This window comes from Cibotium barometz, chromosome 24 (genome assembly GCF_041138505.1).
Source record: "Cibotium barometz isolate CiBa-2024 chromosome 24, ASM4113850v1, whole genome shotgun sequence".
NCBI classification, from domain to species: domain Eukaryota; kingdom Viridiplantae; phylum Streptophyta; class Polypodiopsida; order Cyatheales; family Cibotiaceae; genus Cibotium; species Cibotium barometz.
Window position 1 is genome coordinate 643,299 of NC_141069.1, and position 19,277 is coordinate 662,575.

Sequence of the window (19,277 nt, forward strand, 5' to 3'; positions counted from 1 at the left end):
GGTTTTGTGAAAGGAAACGCCATCTCATGATTGCTGTCACCAGATAAGAAACGCTATTGTGTGAAGTGAAGTCATGGTGATGTGAAAGGAAACACCATCTCATGATTGCTGTCACCAGATAAGAAATGCTATTGTGTGAAGTGAAGTCATGGTGATGTGAAAGCTACTAGGTAGATAGTTTTGTTTCGAAGGTGGGAAAATAGCTGAACATATCATGTCTGCTAGAAGATGGCCTTGGATCTTTTGGATTGGGAAATGATTTATTTGTCTTTGCTGTAATTTTGCTTAGAAGACAGCTTTTGTTTTATAGTTCGGATTTTTGTCTTGATTGTCCAGCATTTTGATCGAAACTGTAAATCTTAGAATTGTGTAATCCATGGGTCATCTGGCATTTCTTGTTCTCGCACGAGTAAAGTTTAGTCAATCTCAGCGTTGCTTGTCCTCACACTAGCAGGGTTTAGCAATTAACAATGCAGCAGTGATGGACTTATAATGCACAAAGTTTGAGATTTGACCTTCAGTTTGTTCAGAGAAGCAGCGAAATTGCTTGTGTCAGGTCATTAATTTGGTCTTGGTGCCTTGTTCATTGAGCCTTGACGAAATAAGAGTTGTGTACCCCTAGCCCTAATCCCTTTCCTCCCACACAAGATCCCCCAACTTCCTTAGGGGTCCCACAGTGCGGAGGCATCCTCTACCCCTAGTTTGCCTGCAAGTGTATCTTGGCTGCCTGATTTACTGTGTCAACTCGGGCCTCAACCCCTTTTTTTGGCCAGCCTCAACATCCCCTCTCTCCCTCCTGGCGGACAAAAACGCCGTTTCGTCCTTGCTTCCTATCCCGGGAAGATGGCTTCCGGACAAAAATATCACCTACTTGGCATGTGCCATGCTCAATGCGTACTTACTTCAGATAGGAACCAATTTCCAACATTTGTATGTTTACTAGTGAAAAAGTCATGTTGTTTGCTCCTCTTTAGTGTTACTTGCAAGCACGCCCTTTGATTTCCATGTTACTTTAATTTCCTCCTCAACTCCTCAACTCACCATGATGTATACTGTGGAGCATCCAAAGACACTCTGTTGCCCGTATTCTTCAATGCCAGCAGAGAATCTTTGGCAATGTCCTAAAGGCACCCACTATTAATGGTTGCTTGGAAGCACCCAAAGACTGTTAAAACGGGTGCTTGAAAGCACCCCAAATACTGCTAATGGGTGTTTTACAGCACCTAATACTGCAAATGGGACTTAAAAGCACGCCGCGATTGATAATGGATGCATTAAAGCACCCAAAGATTACTCCATCCAAAGACTCCTATTGGGTGCTTCAGAGCACTGCTAATGTGTGCTTGAAAGCACGCAGACGTTGTTAATAAGTAGTGCTTGAAAGCACCCAACAAAGATTCTTTTCAACTTCCCATGGTTCACCATGATGTGTACTGTGGCGCATCCAAGGACACTGTGTTGCTCGTATATTCTTCAATGCCAGCAGAGAATCTTTGACAATGTCGTTGACCATGCCACCACTGTGTCAATGCCGTGCAATGAATCTTTGTGTAAAAGGGGAGCTCCACGCTGCCAGGCCATTAAAATACCTGACCCCTGTCACTACCATGAGTTTGGATTACCCCTTGGCGTCTTGCGTTTCTCTAGAGCTAGAAAACAGATGTCCTCTCTCTCTCTCTCTCTCTCTCTCTCTTTTGCTGACATGCCACACAAACAAAACTGCCATCTGGAAAGAATTTAGAGGTACGGGAAAGGAAGGAAGGAGGTTTTTAATTTGGAGGTCTCAAAAAAGACATGTGAAGCAGGGGTCTGCCCACTAGTAAATATAAAGGTTTGGGCTAACACTCACCACTTGCAAACACCATGTGAAACATCATGTTAGTCCCAAACACGATCAAGCATGTATAGAATCCTCGGAAATCCAATGCACTTTCAATGAAGCCTTGTGGACATTTAACAAGGAATAATCTAGGTAATGTCCACACCAAAAAATAGTTTCATGTGCATAGGTCATTATTCTCTATTCAGTCAAAATACGCGGAGAGTATGAATGCATAGACAAATGTCAAGGAAAATCTAAAGCTTGTACACCAAGTCAAACTTCCAATTAAGAGATTAAGCTCGCGACATTCTTAAAAAAGCCATCCTCAATTGAAACAAGTCCATATACACTTTGGATGGATAGTAGGCCGAACTTCTATGGATATGCCTTGTCCCATAGTAAGTCTCTATGGTTGCCCACTTTCTTCTCTAAGGCTATCTTGGTATAGTATGTCCATCACCTTTCTACAGTAAGTGCCGTGATCAAGATCTCTACAAGTTGCCTTTCTATAGTAATTGCCACAGTCATCGTCTCTATTGATGATGCGTTTCTATAATAGATTTGATTCAATCCTCTACCTTTATACCTGCCTTGCTATTATAGGCACATCCCTTTTATAGCTGCCTTGCTATAGAAAACGACATGATCAACATCTCTATAAATACCTTGCTATAGTACATTTCACTACAAGAAAAAGGTACAATAAGGGTGGCTAATCAACATCTCTATAAATACCTTGCTATAGTACATTTCACCACAAGAAAAAGGTACAATAAGGGTGGCTAGAAATCACATTTTTGACCTACTTTAAAGAAAATCTCATTATCACCCTTTTGGATCAACCCTTTTTTCCACGGAGGGCTACCCTTTTATCCCACCCTAAAAAATTCTCGTTAATGCTAGGTCACCCTTTCTTTGTACATAAAAAAAAGGGCAACCGTTATGTGATCAGTCTAGATATTCATAAAATGGTGAGGCAACTTGTTTTTTCCTTCAATGTATACTTAAAAAATAACCAGAAAGCTACTATTTGCTTAGATTATAACTGTGGTATCTTAAAAACTATCCGAAATAAAGACAAGGACATATTTCAACCAGGATTTCTCAATTTCAACCAATAAAAAATACATAATTGCCACCAAAAGGAAATACAACATGTTGAGACTTCAAAGGAAAAACAACCCTAAACACAATGTAAACCCAAGTCTAAGGATGCCAACTGTAGAGAATTTCGATTCAAAATATACTTTTAGATCGATATAGGAGGAGACTTCAAAGAAAAATAGACTTCCAAAGCTTTCCATCCAAGTACTTTCTTGCTCACGACTTTATAGTCTTGGGGGACCTCTTATACCATAGCAAAATTTTCACTTATAGAGTTGACAAAAGTGGCTCAATGTTGATTTATGAATTTTGAATAATCGAAAAGGTGAATCAGCTTCAAATTCCATGAAATTACTTGAGAATGCTTGGATAGCATACCTACGGTAAATTTTTGGAAAAAAGTCATGTACCTACTAGTAAATTTATGTATTTTTTAATTACTAAAAAATCATATAAATGTTGTAATCTCCTTATCTTCAAGCAAACATGTATAAACAAAAGTGTGTCTTTAGTAAAAGATCTATGCAAATGGCATAAATACATTATAGGAATTTTGTGTTGCATTGGTACCGTGCTTTAAAAAATAGTTAAGGTATTTTTGATATAAATTTTAAATTTTAGATTTTTTAAAACAAAAAGTTCCTAGATTAAGGCCATGGAACCCTATGTTTTTTTAATTAAATAAATATTTTTTCAAATGATATCTTGTGCTAAGAGTATTTCCCTAGTATGATTTTTTTTTGGAACAATGTATTGAAAAGGAAAGGAAAAAGTCATCTAAAAGCCACAAAAGTGGATTTTCTTACTACAAGACTAGTGTTAAACCATTAGTACAGTCATGATTATCGAAAAAAGAATTAAAAAACTAGAATTATCGAAGCACCACCAAAACCATAAACAAGCTTGTTGTAGCCCAACAAAATGCTAACTTTGCCCACAAATAGAATGAAATCTCTTTGGAGAAAAGATTGGAGGTGGTTGGCAATTGCAGATTGGCTCCTTACTAGTATCATTGCACACTCCCAAAATCAATCTTTGTAGAGCTGGATGAGAGTTGATTAAAGGTATGTACAACCACCATCGTGATAAGTGGAGGCATTTGAAATTTGTTATATCTCCTCCACTTAAACAATAGATTTAATTCTAGAGTACTTCTCCCATTGGCATTTTCATTACATGAAGCTCATGCCACCTCTTAACATATGACATGCAAGTTCATGCCACCTCTTAAGACATGGCATTTTCATTACATGCCACCTCTTACTACATAACATGCAAGCTCACACCAGATCTCGACATGACATGAAGACATTAGATTAAGCATTGATCTTAATGAGATTGCTATGATCACTTTGGAGGCATATAAAATAAGATGCCATGTTATAAAGAAGATTAGAAACAAAACACATTATAGTAGCGTATACTTGCATGAAATTCATTTCATAAGATGTGAAGGCCCACCACACTTGCTATTGCCATTAGGCGGAATATGGACTCTCATTTTTTTCCCTTAAGGATTTCCACACCTCCTCTCTCTAGAAAAATGGGCTCATAGTGGAATTTTTGCAAATCAAATCAAAAGTTGGCGGAGATTGCTTATTTGGAATCTACTGTTTGAGACCTTTCCAATGATATACAGCATGATGGGAAATTTTGATTATTCAAAAAGTGTTACATGCCACATTATTCAAGAAGTGTTACATGCCACATCATCACCAAAATTTTCCATCATGCTGTATATCATTGGAAAGGTCTCAATGAGTAGATTCCAAATGTGCAATCTCCGCCAACTTTTCTAGGAAATCCTTAAGGGGCAAAAATAAGCCATATTTCACCTAATATTGAAGATTGATTGAAAGCATACCATTTGAAGGCCCACCAGACTAAAATTTTATCTAGGATCTGGTGGAGATGACAGAGATGTCTTATAGGGGGATACCACCAAATCTCACCCAATCCCTGAGCCTCAACCTTCTCCCACCACTCCCCCTCCAAGCGCCAACATCTTGAGACATAGGAAGAAGATGCAAGGTACCAATCTGTAGAGCAGAGGAGGAGCTTTGAAAGACCTCCCGATTCCTAGAGGAATCCTTGCTGCACTCCTCACCTAGAACACCATGGTGGCTAAGAAACTCCCCTTGTGTTCTCCTGATCGTCCGACAAAGGCCCCTCCACCTCACCCTCTGCAAAACTAACCATCATACCAAGGACACACTATGTTGGGTGCAAGCTGAGTGTTTTCAGGCACAATAGGCTTTCTTTGAAGTCATCTGTACTTTCAAAGACACAAACTCGAATTTTGTTTGTAGGCTTCTCCAATCTAGCTAGGGAACTCCTCACATCTATGACTGATTATATGCAGCGCCAACATCTCTATCCATGTGCTAGAAGGCCTAGGTGTACATAGAGCTAGAGAACCAGTTTTGGGCCCCCAATTGTTAATGGACAGTAGGCCATTATAAAAAATGAGCTTTTATATATGAGTGACTTAAAGAAATATGAAAAGGATATAATCCCATTATCTTCTTCTTCCCTCCTGATCTCTTGTGTGGTTATGGTGGCGAGCTTGTGTGTTGATGCATGCTTTCTTGCTTGATTGTGAGTGTGTGCTTATAGGTGATGCTCTCTATCTTCTCTCCATTGTCTTCTTCTCTATCTCTCTCTCCTTACACACATGAAGGAATTGAGATAGGAGTTGAGCTTTCGATAGCTCCTTCTCTCATTGCTCTCTACCTAGCACATGGAAGCTCCACTTGGGTGACACAAGTGGTGGTGGAGTGACCCCCTACTAGATCAAGGAGTTAACCCTCATGGGGTTGACTAAGTGCATGCTCCTGAACTAACCCTTGCATCTTCTCTTCTCTCCTTATCCCCTCATGCAAGGTGAATGTTCATTTAGGTGAACAAACTCGAAGCCAAGCACTTCGGTCCAGGAGGTTTTCATGCTACTTTACTTGATGTATGCAAGGAAGCTGGAGAAGATGTATCAACCACAGACATTAACCACAGACATGTCAGGAGTTGGGACTATCACCTTGTAGTCCCTATACTTATGATTTAGTTGCAGTGAAGAGGACAATGAAGTACCCACCTATTTAGGCCATCATGAGATGTTGAGTGATGCGCTTAATGTGAGACAACTTTGTAGTCAATTCCAAAGTGGAAAATCAAGATGATGTAGACTTTTATATGCTTAAATGCACAATGGCTAAGGAGATTTCCATAGAAGACCAATGCTTGATAAATGGGGAAACACTATTGCTGGAGGCTCACTCTCCTTGACATATAGCCTGCTATTTTTATTTACTCACATCTGGCGAGAGCTATCAAATTCCCTATGAGGGTGCCCACAATATATACACCCTTTCATTAGAAGTCTATGAGAATTTATAATAGCAGGCCATTTGATCTATAACTCAAGTTGTATACTCAAGAAGAGGTGCAATAGCCTAAAGTCTGATCTAGATGTAACTTCTCTTACTACTATAAGAGATAATGTTTTGTATTGATGGCCCCTTTTATTGAATCAATCTCAGTGCATGATGTTTTTTTTATGTATGAGAGAAAGAGAGTGCTCTTTTTTAACTTCAAAACCTATTCATTTGGGAAACTTATAGAATGCTTTAAAGCTCCTCCAGGATGCTTGGAGGAGTTTTAAAGCAGTCTACATAATTCTTTCAAGCAGTCTATACAAGCTTTAAGTGACCACTTAGGGTGACCACATGAATGCTCAAAAATAGCCTAAAAGCACATGTATAATACTTGAGGAGAATTGTAGATGCACCATAATAGAGTGCTTTAAAGCTCCTACAAGCTGCTTTAAACTAGTAAACAAAGTGCTTTAAAGCACTCAATAACTGCTTGAAAGTACTTTGCACACTGTTTTCAAGCACTCTGATGATACAAGCTTGAAGGCACAAGTAGAGTGTGCTTCAAAGTACTTAATAAGAGGAAGGCACCTGTGCAATACTTAAGGACAACTACAAATGCACCAACATAGTACTTTAAAGCTCCTACAAAATTCTTTAAAGCACTCAAGAAATGCTTTAAAGCACTTTACCCACTGCTTTCAAGCACTCTGATATATGCCATTCACCATTAAGGAGTATAATCACCGGTCTAGTATACAATTTGACATTTTACTTAGTTGCTACATTCTTATAAAGAGATGAAATATAATATGGACTATGGAGCAATTTCCTCTTCAAATGTGGCTTGTGACCCTTTGTTGGGCCACCAACAATACATCGATAACGCAACACAGTTTACCATAGACATCACATATTGCAAAGTAAATGCAAAGAACTCAAAATGTCAATGATGAAAGAAAATATTTTTCATTATAATTGAAATAGAGTACAAAATATTGCTCGCAATATCATTGGAGAAAAGTACACATACACCTAGTGCATGAATAGCCAAACCTAAACCTTAAGCCTTCGTTTGTAGCTTCATGCGTGCATGTGGCTTAGATTTTGTAGGCATGCCAGAAGTATCCATAAACTTGCCTTTCTTATGTGTGGGTGATGCTCAATCTTCTCAATTCCTTGTGGATGACTCTCTCTAGCATCACCCTACTTCCCTTTCTTGCGTGCAAGTGATGAATTAGTCTCCTATGCTCCATAGTCTTCTCAGTTCCTCTTGTGGATGACTCTCTATAGCATCAACTTCTTAGACCATGGGACTACACACATCATATGAAGGTATATCAATGAATGAACAAAAAAAGATATACACATATGTGGTAATGAAGATGACTATATATACCATTTTCAAAATCCTTGTCCATATAGGCAGCCTTGTGCTTCTTCATGCCAACACATTTACGTAGCCCTTCAAGAGTCACATCATCTTCTAGGGCTAGACTCTTCAGTTAAACCAATAATATGTGGGCTGAACTCATCTTTGCTAGTCATGTCACTATCTCAAGGCTTATTCCTTCAATGATACATGTGTTAAGCTTAACCTTAACCTTAACACTTTGGCTAGCACAAGGACTCTGGGCCATTGCCTTCAGGTCAAATGTGACTTGGTCAATGAGTTTATCATGAAGCTCCCTAAACTACTTTAGGTGTGCTTTAAAGCACCCACTTGCATGTTTTCTAGTGAGAAAAGTACTTACTTACATGCCTTATAGCATCTAAAAAGCATCTTTCATTCGGTTTTAAGCTATTTGGTTCTTAAAGGCACCCACGATTAATGGGTGCTTGAAAGCACCCAAATACTATTAATGGGTGCTTGAAAGCACCCAAAGACTGTTAACAGGTGCTTGAAAGCACCCAAAGACTATTAACAGGTGCTTGAAAGCACCCCACATAATGCTAATGGCTGCTTTATGGCACCTAATACTGCTAATGGGACTTAAAAGCACCCAGAGATTGATAATGGATGCATTAAAGCACCCAAAGATTACTCCATTGAAAAGTGTGCTTTAAAGCATCCAAAGACTCCTATTGGGTGCTTTAGAGCACTGCTAATGGGTGCTTAAAAGCACCCAGATGTTGTTAATACACCCAACAAAGATTGCTAATGGGTGCTCAAAATTGCTATTAGGGGCTTGTAAGCACCCATACACTTCCTTTAGGTGATTTAAAGCACCCAAAGATTGCTTCAAAGAATAAGTCCAGTAAGTGAAAGCTGCTACTAGGTGCTTCATAGTAGCATCTCCTTTGTTGGCTTTATGCAAGTCTACTAAGTGAAAGCTTATTGTACGATAATAAAAACAAATACTTACAAAGTGATAATCTCTTTGTAATATGTGAACATGGGTAGCCTATCACCCCATTGCATATGCTCCTTCTAGAATGTCTTACTCACAGCCCACTATGGATGCATGTCTGACGGTTAGGGCTACAAAACGTAGTCTACATGGGAGCATGCAAACACCAACTATATTGGTCTCAAAGCTGAGACTACATGCACAAAACTCTTTGCCTATAATGATAGGCATTGTATACACAGACAGGGGGCATGCATGCATGATGGTGAGAGAGAGAAATTGGAGTTTCTCTCCAATTGTTGATGAAGAGCTTCCTTGCTAAATTCAAGAGGTCTAGCCTATATATCAACACTCTTTTTGCAAGGAGTCCTTCAAGCCCTATAGAACATATGCAAATAGTTTATGCATCTGATAATTCTCCAACCTAGCCATGGAAAAAACCAGAGATTTTAGTAAGAAACCTATTAAAAATGGTGGCAGCGAGGTCCATCAACCTAGCTCCAAGAAGTGTCAATGTACTCTGATAGCTCTTGATTTCCATTTCAATGCAAGAAAGCTCAAGCTCTTTTCTCCCCTGCATATTTTCATGGCCTAATTCAGGGCCAATCCCAAATTGACCATGCAGTTATGATGAACATCTTTGATTGACCCATAGTTTTGAAGTAGACTTCAATCCTAGTTTTATTCAATGAATTATGATTTAGTTTTAGAAGAGATTAGGAAAAAATAATAATTAAGAGACTTTAGAGTTCATTAGGGATGTGTATGAGCTTTATGGGGTTGAAAGCTTGAATGGGTAACACCTTGCACCCCTAAGTACTCAAATATCAAAGAAAATATGATTTTTAAGTTTCTTGGAGATTAGACTAAGGTTTAATGTTAGAATAAGATTTTGATAAATAATTTAAAGCTAGTTAAGGCCTAGAACTTCAGAAATAGGGACAATTGGCTAGAGGATGACCATGTGGGGGGACTTGATAGTGAAGCCAATGGGGACTTGACCAATGGACTTCTCTATATCTTGCCTTTGATATCCTCCTTGTGTAGCCTTCATGGCCATGACCTTGATGCCTACGTGCTTCTCTTGTCATATGTAGTTTCTTGCCACCCAATAAGGTTTTTGAAGTTCTATGGTTTTGCAATTATTGTTCTTATGAATCTTGGGTTTCCATCAAAAATATCCTAGCCCTTTGACCATATGGACTGCATGTAATTGCCCAAATGTGAGTGCAAGAAAAGAAGAAGATACAGATGAGGGGTCCCTAAAAGTTACCATTTTAATTTATCTCCTAACCTTAAGGAGAGTTCAAATTGCTCCTCAATGTATTGATCTCAATGGCCATGCCATTTTAAATTGTGATATTAGAAATTTTAATGGCAATACATTAAGAAATGCCAAGCTTGGCCCTGCATATGATTATAAGGACTAACTTCTAATGTGCATGTCTTTTTCATCAATGCAAGATTTGGCTTAGAGTTCAATGTATTGATCTCAATGGCCATGCCATTTTAAATTATCAAGTAATAAGCATCTCTATATTATGCCAATAGAAATATTAGTAGCCATGCTATTAAAAAATGCCAAGCTTAGCCTTGCATATGATTATAAGGATTGACATCATCTAATGTTGCATGTTTTTTCATCAATGCTAGATGTATTGGAGAGTTAAAATGCAAGTGTTGAGAGTGCCTCTTGTAATTTAATGCCTTCAAAATATCATGCCTTAGTTTATGTTGGTGTTATTAGTAGATGCTTTTTCCTTTCACTATATGAAGTTTTAAAAAGGAGAATATTGACAGAAGCTAATACTAGAGGAAATCATAGGGTTAATAAGAATTTTTTTGAGAGCAAAGAGCTTGGGAATGAGGATCCTCAAAATGAGCAAGGTGATCTAAACAAGGAAGGGCCTACAGTAACCTTCATGACGACAGAGAACAAGGATGGAGAGAAGGAAACAAGTGAGAATAACTAGGAAGATAAAGAGTTGAAAGAGATAACACAATATTCCATTAAGAGTCCACTGGAAATATCTTGGATGACATGACTATCCACTTTAAGAAGCTATTACCCTAGGGTTCCTTACATAGGTGGGTTATCAACTACATAAGGGAAACATCTTGGAAACATGGGGCAAATTTTTCTACATTAAAAAGGGCCTTTGATATTGAGGGCTATGTTACTACAAAGGGGTCCTTCATTTTCTCAATTAATTTACCAAATGGAAGCACCAAAGAGGTGGATGAGGATGTGAAGGAAAAGTGGGATAATAATTGGCATGCTATGAAGGAGTTTGAAAATGAGATAAAGAAAGAAGTGGATTGGGCCCTTCTAACTAACAAGATGGTTTTTGTATGGGAAAGAGACCATAGAATGCCCTCTTGGATGGAAAGTATTAATGAGTTCTTTTCAACAAATAAGTCATGCCATATGAGGGTTCCAACCTAGTTCATCATCCTCTTCCCAAGGATGGGATGAAACTTATTGCAACATTGTAGAGATTCAACTTGTAAGTTAACTTATTGTAACATTGTAGAGATTCAACTTGTAAGTTAACTCAATACTTATTTTGCAAAATTGCAGAGATTCAACTTGTAAGTTAACTCAATGCTTATGTCACATGGATTGAAACTATACTATTCTAAAGATGCTTATGAGTTGGTTCTTTTCAAGCTCGTACTATGCAAGCTCAATGAGAATGGTATTGTGGTAACTGATCTCAGAGAATTTCTTTATCACACTAGCACATTGTGTGCATGTGATGCTCAATCCTTTGTAGATAGCTTCACTAAAGAGGAGAAGAAGAGCATACATGAGAGGTAATCCAAGGAAAGAGGGTTTGGTACCCCATTGACAACAATTATTGAAATGAATGGTCGAATCTGTGAGTACTTAGATTATCCATTATGTAAACTTTCATTTTAATTTAAAATATATGAAAGTTTATTGTTTTTTGGGTCTTATATTAGGGGAGTTATAAAGAAGACTTTGATAATATGTGTCTAAAATTGCTGAATTCCATGCCAAAAGAAGAAAGGGATGGCAAAGATCATGCAAAATCAAAAGCAAGTGAATAGGATCCAAGATTCTTCGAGTTAGTGATCTTCGTTTTGTGTGGCTATGTGATGTTGAGATACTTTATTTTCAAATGATAGTTTGCTACTCCTCCCATGAAGCAAGTTGATCCGCCTAATTCTTTGAGGTGATTTGTTTATAGTTTAGAGTTATTCATTAATATTTTGGATATTATTTTTTATGGGATCTTTGGATTTTAGCAATTATTCTTCATTTGTAGAAATCTCCATCACTTATTGTGATATCCAAAATGATAATGTTATTCATGGTTGTTTTGGATTTTGTCAATTATTATTCTTCATTTACAACAAGTACCTCCATCACTTACTTGGATCCAAAATGATGAATTCCATTCCAAATATTTGTAAGTCTTGGACCATGTTGAGTCCACCTATATTTTATATGTACACTTCTCCTATTTTTAGGGAGGAAATATCTACCAAGGTAGTATTTCTATTATATGAATGGAGGTCCAAATGGAAGAGAAAGCATTCCCCATGGTAAATTTACTTGAAGAAGGGATGTTTGCATTCTAGTTGTTTTTTACATTTTTTACAATTTCCTGTGTATTGTTCAAATTTTGCTTGTTTTTCATTTCTTGTGAGTGTTGAATTAGTTCATTTAGATTAATTCCTCTTTCACATATCAATTGCAAGTCCAATTTTTTATTTCTGCATTTTCTAGTTTTTACATGTTTTTTCAATTTCAAAATCTAAAAATAGTCATTTGGGCATAAAATTGAAAGAATTGGGTAAAAGAGACAGAACCGGTTTCTTAGCATAGGGTTTATCCCATTTTGACTCCTTATGATGCAGAGAAATTGGGATGCTAACAGAAATTAGGGGAGGATTTGGCACACACAAGAATTTTTGTGTTTTTTTGCATTTTTTGCAATTTTGGATTAGCATATCTAACACGGATTAAATACAATTAATCCTCTCCTTAATTTGGGGCATCTTGATTGGCTGGCTACATTTAATGCATACAAGCTTTTAGGCCACTAGCCACAAATTTTCGAAAGTCTGTTTTGTGTGGTTGTGGACATATTTAATGCATGCAAGCCCCAAGTCAAAGATTCTAGGAAAATCCCCTTTTTGGTGAAATCGAAAGTGAAATTGAAAAGTGAAACTGTAAACCGTAAACAAAAAAAGTAAAATGTAGAAAATAAAAAATAAAAATAAAAAGTGAAAGTGAAAAGGTAAAAGGTCGGGGGAAAAAAGAGTATAGAAATTTTTTCGAAAGTGTTCGCACAAACTTACCTATTAAATGTTTTAGGATAGTGTGAATCACATTGACGCAACTTGTGTGACACCCAAAAAAAATACATAGTTAAGGAGCTTAACTATGGGAGCTAGCGCTTGTAATGCTTGACTCACCTGGTAAAAGTACACTATTTCTTGTGCCAAATGGGTTAAGAAATACAAAACACGTGTTTCGAAAAAACTTTGGCCAATCCAAAAATTTAAAAATATTTTGTTTAACAAAATAAAAATTAAAAATTCCCAAACTTGTTGAGTGCATCTATAGGACCTTCTTGCACCCTATAATCACATGCACCTATGATCTGGGCATGTATTAGATACAAAAAAGGATGATAGTGCATCTATCGAACTAGGTACGTATACTAGCATACACTGGGCTCAGAACCTTCAGTCAAAACCCACTTTAGCATTTTACAAGGACGTGTACTAGGATCCCCAGCCCCAAGAAGTGAGAACCCTAACTAGGTCTCAACAACCAAGCTAGCTACCAGTATTTTTGGCCATGTAGCTAGCTACCTCAAAGGTCCGGCCTCAAACAACCGCTACCAGCCAAACCTTAGGACCTATAGGCCATATGATGAAGAAGTTAAGGTTAACTCTAGAGAGACACCTGGTGTACTCTCAATGTTGCAAGCAGGGAGCATTCATGTTGATATCCTTGTCCATACAACTCATGTTGCACCTACTGCAGCTGTGACCATTAAACAACCCCCTGCACAATTGCTTATGCCCTCGATGGTAGGACATTAGAAGAAGTACAGGCGGCTGAGGCATTGATCGAAGCTGCTAGAGAAAAGAAAGAAGAGACCTTGCAATTAGCTCAACAAAACGAGCAGTCCAAACAACCCAATACACCCAAGATGAGTCCCATGCCAAGATTGCGCAAGTAGTGCCCGATAGTCTTGATACACGTAAGAACCTTGCATCTACCTCTGGAAAAGATCTAGGCTTGCAAATCATGGATCAACGTCTTCTCACAAATGATTGGGAGTATGATGCATCCGCCGTAGAGACTCTTGTGGATTTTGCCACAGGCCAAGCATATGGTGTGTTAGTTGGGAAGGGATTTTCCAATCCATGTTTGAGGCCACAACAGATGAGGAATTATTACAGGGGTATTTGTGATTATATATATAGGGTCATTGAACATGAAAGGATCCAAAGACCCATGGCACAAGTTGGGAAGTCCAAAGCAAGAATGCCCACAATGAGAGAAATGGTAACACATCCTATGAGCCCAAGTGTATCCTACTTTTGTAATCCTACTTTTGTAGTATCACCTGGCTATGCCATGGACCAAACCACATCCTCTAACCCACAAGGCCATGCTATAGGGACTCAAAGGGCAGACTAGAATGAGCTTCACTTTCTTAGATCCTAGAGCTGTCCCCGCCCAAGATAAAACTGGTACACTACCTCCTTCAGTGGATGGCATTGCATCAACTATGGCACCTAGGACTGATATACAGAATTGCCTCAGAGCCACATGCCCACGGTTACTACTGTAGCCAACACCACCACATATGGAGCCCTCTGCGTGCATGGCATATCTAGTATGACCATTCCTAGAGGGGTCACATCTTATTCTAGTGCACCCATGAAACATCCCCTTTCTGGAGTGAGTGTGCTACCAACTCCTGTGGCTGCACCTAATGCCCACATGGCTAGAGAACCTATTGGGGCACCAGTAGGGCAGATGCCTTATGTCGCACATATACCCCATCTAGGGTTTAGATCAATGCATCCTCATGCAGTGCCACATGTTGCACCTCACCTGCTCCTATCATTGCTCCAGATATGCCAACACCCAGATCTAGCCATAAACCCAGTTACTTTTGCATAGGCCCTAGGAAGAGCGGTAGCGGAAAAGCATAACACCTATTTTGTGAGAGATGGTGGTCAACAGAGCTATGGGAAGGCTGCTTAGATGGCCAAGCTAACCCACAAGTTCATTGGTGATGGTGATCCTCCTAGGAGACATTTGGAAGTTTTTAATCGTGTGTGAGGTCCTAGGAGAACTAAATGAGGTTTCCAAGACCAATGCCTTTAGTCTAACATTAGACGAGAAGGCTAGGCATTGGTATAGAGCTCTCAGGGTTCGAGGAACGCTTGAACTTCATCGCTCTTAGGAGATTATTCTTGAAGAAATTTATGCATGAAGGAGTCTTATAGGGTGTAGCTTCCGAGAGCAGCTAAACAAAGCCAAGAGAGAGAAAGAGGAGTCGGTTAGAGATTTTATTAGCCATCTCAAGCATTTGAACTCTCGTTGCCTTCCGCATGAACGCTATTCGAATAATCAATTGTTGGATAGGTTCATCCACGGAATTAACCATGAAGCGATCTATAATGGCTTAGTCATTAGAGGACACTACATGGGATGAAGTCACAAAAAATTCCATATAATCTTATGGTTAAAGGAGCTAAAGCATCAAATTCTAAATCTATTGCCTCCGGAGTCACGGGACAGAGCACTTCTAAAATTAAACCCCTTGCTAAAGGTGACACTTTAGCAGAGATGAATTTCACGGATTTCATGAAAGCACTCCAAGAGGGAATAAAAGCCAATCAAGCCCCTGAAAATGTACATATGTACCCAAGGTGAGAGCTTCAATGGTGCTCAATTTGCCAACAACAAGGACATTCGACCAGTGAGTGTCCAATCCTAAGAGCATGCTATAATGGTAAGTGTACCTTTTGTGGATGTTAGTCATGACGTTTCATAGTGTTGTACATGTTTGAAAACCCTTGCTAATGCTTATAGGCCTCAGCAATTCGCTTTATCGGCTCCATCACAACCATGAGCCATAATTCCTACAGCAACCTCTCAAGCCAATGTGGATCAAATGGCATAACAACCCATTGCAAGGGTGATTTACAATACCCCTAAAAGAGAACACATAAGGTGAGAGGCTGAAAATCTTCTTCTTCTTCACATAACACTCAACACCCATATACAAAGATAAGAGTACACACAATATGAAAAGTTACTCAACCAAATACATATTAGGGTTCTGTATAGTGTGAACCCAACTAAATGAGCTGGCGCTATAACTATGCCAGTCTCTAGAATGGCTGTCACACAACCTGTCATCCCACTGGCCGCATATCACCCATGACCTCACCGACCATGCCAGTGGTGTAAGTGTGGGGCCTATCCCCCAGGCAGGTCATCAATGTCCACCGCCTCACTAGATGAGCTCGATATATCAACACTCTCCCTCGAGCTCAACTCCATCTCATGTACACCAAACGAAGCCCTGAATCTGCGGAGCTTCTTTGTACCCAATGCTTTGGTGAAGATGTCAATGACCTGATCCTGTGTGCTGACATAAACAAGGTCAACGTCTCTTGCCAAAACCTTCTCTCTGACAAAATGGTAGTGGACCTCTATATGCTTCATGCGAGCATGAGAAACTGGGTTCCTGGCCAACTGTATACTGCTAATGTTGTAACAAAAAATGACAGCTTGTCTATCCACTGATAGACCCAAATCTGCAAGTAGCTTTCTCAACCAAGCTACCTCACATGCTGCCATAGCAGGACCTCTATACTCGGCCTCTGTATAGTACTGGATAGAGCAACCATAGGCTGCTTCTTGTTGCTCCAAGTCACAGCAGCACTCCCCAAAGAAAACATGAAGCCACTAGTAGATCTTCTAGATGAGATACTACCAGCCCAATCAGCATCTGTGTACCCATGTACACATGTCTCTGTCCCAGTTTCATAAAATAGTCCACAATGCAAAGTAGACCTCACATACCTGAGTATGCATCTCAATGCATCCAAATGTGGCTTTCGAGGAACCTACATAAATTGACTCACCAACCCAACAGCATAGCTCAAATCTGGCCTGGTGATCGTCATGTAGATCAAGCTTCCTACTATGCGCCTATACATAGTAGGATCCTCCAAAATCTCTCTTGAATCTGCACTCAACTTGCCATTCTGATCCAATGGCACTGAGATAGGCTTACAGCCTGTCATACCATACTTGGATAACATATCCAAGCCATACTATCTCGGCTCAGTAATCCAATACCATGTGGTGACCTAATCACCTCAATTCCCAAGAAATATCTGAGCTCCCCCAGATCCTTCATCTCAAACTTCTGTCTAAGCAAGATCTTTACATCAAAGATCGCTGCATCATGGTCTCCCGTAATGATCAGGTCATCTACATAGATGACAACAAGCACAACCCCTCTATCACTGTGTCTCACATACAGCGAGAAATCTGCATTGGCTATGTTGGAAATAAGGTGTACTATTTCTCTAGTCTACATTTGTCTAGTCTCAGTTTTTGTCTTGAGTCTTGAGTGTGTGCCATGTGGCACCTCTACATTTATCCCATAAGCACTCTTGCTTATGGGATAAATGTACATAGATGACAACAAGCACAACCCCTCTATCACTGTGTCTCACATACAGCGAGAAATCTGCATTGGCTATGTTGGAAATAAGGTGTACTATCTCTCTAGTCTACATTTGTCTAGTCTCAGTTTTTGTCTTGAGTCTTGAGTGTGTGCCATGTGGCACCTCTACATTTATCCCATAAGCACTCTTGCTCAATGTCTTGTACTTGGCCCTCTTTATTCAGGCACATCAATGGAAATATCTCTCAGTTTTGCTTCATTCCTCTTGCACTCTTCTCCATGTTCTAGCTTAGTGTGATACCATGCTAGATTTCTAACATGGTATCAGAGCCATGCTCTAGCAGCTGCCCCCTCTAGATCTGGCCGCACCTCTACCTTTGCCTTGCCATTCTCTGTGCCATCTTCTCCTGCATCTGCCTCGCCATTTTCTGTTGGATCTGCCCACTTCTCCCCTCAGCCTACCTCTCCAGCTGCTGCTGCCTGTGCTGTCCCTATCCTTAGTCTGCTGTGCAGCCATAGCTGTGTTTTTTTCTGCTCGCCATACCAACCTGCCCCGTTTGCCTCTGCTCGGCCTATTGATTCTGCTGCAGCTTGCAACTCCAGATCTATGCTAATAACTGCCTGTCTTCTCCTTCTTGCTGCTACTACGGGGGTTCATCATGGTGCTGCCACCTCTCTACTTGAGCTTACCGGCCTGTTCATGGAGCCACGACATCCAGCAAGCTCGCCTAAAGCTGCCGTTTCATCTGTTGCCTACGAAGCCCCCATCATCTTCTCCTCCAGCCTCCACTCCAACTTCCACGTCTCCATCTTCGACTCTAGCCGCTTCTATGTCTCCATCTTCTACTCCAGCAACCTCTACAGCAGCAGCAGGTCAAGGCATACTCCAACTAAGAAGTATTTTTAGTCTACTTTCTATCTCTTGAAAATTAAAAATCTTAGTTCTAAATTTTTTTTATTATCTCCTCTTGAAAATATCAAACTACAAAGATCTCTCTTCTTAGGGATTAGACACTGCCCTTGCCTCACGTCCTCAGCAAGTGTTGCGTGACGAGTGGTGATCAATGCGTGTGACGAGTGGTGATCAATGCAAGGATGCAACACAAAGATGGAAGCAGGAAAACAAGAGACTTGACATTCTTATTTAGGGCTCTTGTAGAGAGTTCCAAGTTGTGGGTGAGTGTGGGAGTGGGCTTGAGAATAATCCCACATGGGAAGTTTTGGGAGTTTTAGGAGTTTTAGTATAAATAGTGGCTCATTTGAGAGCTCACACACTTTGGGCTGAACTCATGCTTGAGCTCTCTTGAGACTAGCTCTCCCTCTTGTTCATAGAGGTGCAAGCTCTTCTCTCTCCCCATCTACACTATTGTATGAGCAATGCTCTTCTAATTCAATGCAATGAGATGATGTTTTTCTCTCTTCTCATTTCTATTCTCTAGTGTGCATGCTTCTTTGTTGATGCTTGTGGATTCTCTATTAGGCTTTGTGTGGTAGTGGATTCAAGCTTAAGCTTCTCCATAGCTTGTAGTTTATCCATGGGCAAGGCATTGCTTGAGTAGTGAATGAGAATGCATGTTTATTTCAAGTTCCATTAAGCTTCAAGGTTTGTGTGCATGCTAGGGAAGTAAGTGCTTGAGAAGTGTGCTTTGAGCTTGTGTGCTTATGATGAGTGAGCTTGTGAGTGCATTAACTTAGCTTTCTTCTTGTATTGGATGCATGAATGAGTGGGATGATGAGTGAATGAGCTATGGCAAGATTGAGCTTGTGTGTGTAAAGTCTATGTCAAGGTAGTGGTGTTCATAGCATTCTCTCCCAAAAAGGGATAAGCTTCCATGCACCTAACCGGGTTGAATCCCCTAGCACGATGAAAGGAGTGTTTATCATTCCATTGGTGAGCTAGGAGCGTAGTCTACTTGCCCATATT